A 4,751-nucleotide genomic window follows, 5' to 3' on the forward strand; every position below is an offset into this window, starting at 1 on the left:
CCAAATACCATTGATTAAACTAAAATTATATTAGTAATCAAGTAGTAGTAATATTACTCCTATTACCATCTCTCTTGAATAAATTACACTGTGTTGTATTTCTCACAAAGACTTTTTTTTTTTCCTTTTAAAGTTTTATCTCGACTTCTCCTTATTCTTGAAATTATTATCTTATTATTATAACATTACTGTTCTTGTTGCTTTTTCCTCATTTATTTTTTCTATGATATCATATCTTATCCAAACTGCCTTCTGCTAACTATAATCTATCTATTTATTATGTGTAAAAAAAAAATAAATAAAATAAATAATGAATGGGGAATTATGTATTATATATATAAAATTTATATATAATTAAATAATTTTATATGTATATTTATATATAATATAATATATATATATATATATATATATGTATATATATATATATATATATTATATTATTATAAATTTATATATATTATAATATATTAAAATATATATTATATTATATATGTATTTATTTTTTTACCACACCCCACACACACAACACACACACAAAACCAACACACACACACCACCACCACACACACCACACACCCACACCCACACACACTCATATATATATATATATAATATTTTTATATATATATATATATATTATATATATATATATATTGTATATATAATACAAACCCACATATATATATATTAATTATATATAATATATTATAATTTTCAAAATTATATATATAATATATATATATAATATATTATAGTATGAAATATATATAAATATATATATTATATATATATATATTATTATTATATATATATATATATATTTTATCTATTTATTATTTCCACACACACACACCAACACACCACACACACACAACACTCACATAGTGTATTATATATATATATTATATATATATATATATTTAATTATAAAATATATATATACATATATATCACACATATACCATGTTATATAATTATCATAATAATTATTATAAAATTTTATATATTTATATATATATTATGTTTTAATATATATCTTGTTTATCATATATATATATATGTATATAATATATATATATTTATATATATATTATTATTTATTAATATATTATATATTATAATCACACACACACCACACACACACACACACACACACACACACACACACCCCAACACACACACACCCCCCAAACACACACACACATAAAATATTAATATATTATATATATATATATTTATATATATAATATATAATTAACCAACACACACCACACCACACACACAACACACAACACACACAAAAAACCACCACACATATATATATATATATATTATATATTATTATATAATATATTACATATATATTATACATTTATATATATATAATATATATATATTTTAATAATATTATATTATATATATATATATCATTTATATATATATATATATATTAATATATATAAAAATTTATAATTATATTATATTTGTGTGTGTGTGTGTGGGTGTGTGTGTTTTTTGTGTGTGTGGGGTGTGTGTGTGTGTGTGTGTGTGTGTCTTGTGTGTGTGTGTGTGGTGTGGGGGTTTGTGGTGTTGTGTGTGTGTGTGTGTGTGTGTGTGTTATATTATTATATATCTTATTTTATATATAAATATTTTAAAATATAAAACTACACACCACACACACACATTTATTAATAGATATATATATATATATATAATATATATAATATATATAATTATATATATAATGTATATATTTTACACAATATATATTATAAATATATATATTTTATATTATATATATATATTATATATGGGGGTTGGTGTGTTGTGTGTGTGGTGTTGGGGTGTGTGGTGTGTGTGTGTTGTTGTGTTGTGTTGTGTGTTGTGTGTGTGCGTGTTATTTTTGTTGTTTCTTTGTTTTTGTAATCATAAGTATCCTACATCAATCAATCTATCTATCTATACATGTACCTTTCTTTTACCTACTTATAAAAGCAAGTCATATTCAAAAATGAAAACCCAAACCCCAGTTTACCTCCGGCGCGCAGGCAGAAAGGGGTCGCTTGGCCCCTACCTCCTGAACTCCTCCTTGTCCACCTAGTACCTGCACGAAGGATCCTTGTGTGGAAATGCCTGAGGACGACCTTAATTCCTCTACTTTGTACGACCCCAAAGGGGCATGTTACGGAGAAATTAAACGTTAATGACGGATAAATTTGTTGCTAAAATAGGTACTGAGGGTATGGAAAATTTGGATAGAATCACGGGTTTAAAATACGAAAGTTTTTTTTTTTTTTTTTTTTTTATTTATTTATTTATTATTTTTTTTTATAGAATCTTTTTTAAACCGTAAAAAGGGAAGGGTTTTAAAAAGAAAAGGGGACAAGGGGGGGATGCCCCCGACGTATTTTAAAAAACGGTAATTTTATTAACGAAAGTTCCCCGTCACCTTAGCAACCCCGGTGTCCTAAAGGGTGTCCAATCTTTTTACTCTCGCTTTTTTATATTTTCGCGCGTCGGTGTTACAACGTTTAAGCCTTGAAAAACATAGGGTCTTCCTATTTTTTATTCTATTTTTTGTTTTCGTATATTTCCTTTTTTTTAATTTGTATCTGGATTTTATATTTTCCCCTTATGTTTTATCATCACGTCGGGGTTTCAAAAAAAAAAGTGGTTTTTTTCCCTTTTTTTTGTTTCCTCTCTCTCTCTCTTTTTTTTCTTGTCTTTTTTTCTCATTTTTTTTCCCATTTTTTTTGATTCTCTCTCTTTTTTTTTCTTGTCTTGTCTTCGGGCATCAATCAGCCTTCGAATTCGTGAAATTTAGTGACTAATAAAAAAGTAAAAAAATAAATAATAATAAAAATAAATAAAACAACAAAAAACATAATAAAAAAATTTAAAAAATTTCAACGAAAAAATGGTAAAAAATAAAAAAAAGACACAGGAAGAAAAAATTTTACATTAATAACCCCCCTTTACCAAATAAAAACTTCTACGGACATTTTTATTCAAGAATAAATTTGCCTGGTAGTTACTTGTTACTTTGCTTGTGATGGTGACGAGGAAAAACAGATTGGCTAAAGAATAAGGATCTACACGTTGTTGTTTCCCCAAAAAAAAAAGCAAAATAAAAAAAAGAAAAAAAAAAAAAAAGGGAAGGAAAAAAGAAAAATGTGTGTGTGTGTGTGTGTGTGTGTGTGTGTTGTGTGTGGGGTGTTGTGGTGTGTGTGTGTGTGTGTTGTGTGTGTGTGTGTTGTGGGGGGTGTGTGTATGGTGTGTGTGTGTGTTGTGGTGTGTGTGGGTGTGTGTGGGGTGCGTACAATCCTTCTATGCTTTTCTCTTACAACAGGTTTTTTGCCACCTACTTTCTCCATGACACTCTTTTTAAATTCCCCTTTAACATGCCCCTCTTTTCCACGGGACTGAGGGCCATTTCCTGCCATAAAAACAAAAGAAAATCTGTCAGGGGGGTTTTTCCCGTTTCCTTCCCCCGACAGTGTTTTTTATTGAGACGTCTCTAGAGGGTTTTCCTGCCAAGGGTAAAGATCCCTTACCTTTTTTTCTATTTATCCCATAGAAGGGGGCCCCACAGGTTTTCACTCATTTGCATTAGTGGGGCCCAGGTGGCTCAAAACTTCAGTATACATACTACATAATACATATATATATATTATATATAATATATATAATTTTATATATAATTATATATATTATATATATATATCTGTGTGTGTGTGTGGTTTTGTGTGTGTGGTTGTGTGTGTGTATACATTCATCCATTTTTATAATGGAGAATCCGCTCCCTCGTGAAACTCTATTGTGTGAAAAAAATATATATATTCATTTATATAAAATTTTCCACAAAAGAGTTTTTACGGGGGAAAAAGGGTTTTTTTTATAAACAGGAGGATCAGGGCAGCAGGAAACTCCCTCGTGCATTTTCATTTATTGAGCTTTTGGACATCGCCAAATGTACCACGCAAATCCGCATTTACAAAGAAACACTTTGTAAAAACTAAAACGATTCGTGTGTGTGTGTGTGTGTGTGTGTGTGTGTGTGTGTGTGTGTGTGTGTGTGTGTGTGTGTGTGTGTGGGGTTGGGGTGTGTTGTGTGTGTGTGTGTACATAATATATATAAATAATATAATATAATATTTATTAAAAATTTTATATTAATATATATATTATATATGCATATACAGGTATAATATTTATTTATATATAGTATATAAATATGTTACATACCAAACAACCCACAAACCCACACACCCACACACACACCCACCACACAAAACCCACCCAACACCACACACACCACAACACACCACAAACACACCCACAACCACACACAACCCACATATATATATATATATATACCCCCCACACCACACACACCCCCACCCCCAACCCCCTTACATTGTGTGGTGGGTGTTGTGTGTGTGTTGGGGTTTTGTGGGGTGTGGTGTTTTATATACTTACAAAAACCACAAAAACCCCACACACACACACACAAATACCACACCGCACACCACACACACCCCCAACACACACACACCAAAAACCACCTGCAAACACACACACACACACACACACACACCACACACACACACACACCACCCCCCACCACAACAATATATATAATATTATATTTATATATATATATATAATGATTATATACTATTATATTTTATGGTGGTGTTGTGTTTGTGTGTTGTGTGTGTGTGTGTACAAAAATTTCAAAAATT

This window comes from Penaeus monodon, chromosome 6 (assembly GCF_015228065.2).
Source record: "Penaeus monodon isolate SGIC_2016 chromosome 6, NSTDA_Pmon_1, whole genome shotgun sequence".
Taxonomy (NCBI): domain Eukaryota; kingdom Metazoa; phylum Arthropoda; class Malacostraca; order Decapoda; family Penaeidae; genus Penaeus; species Penaeus monodon.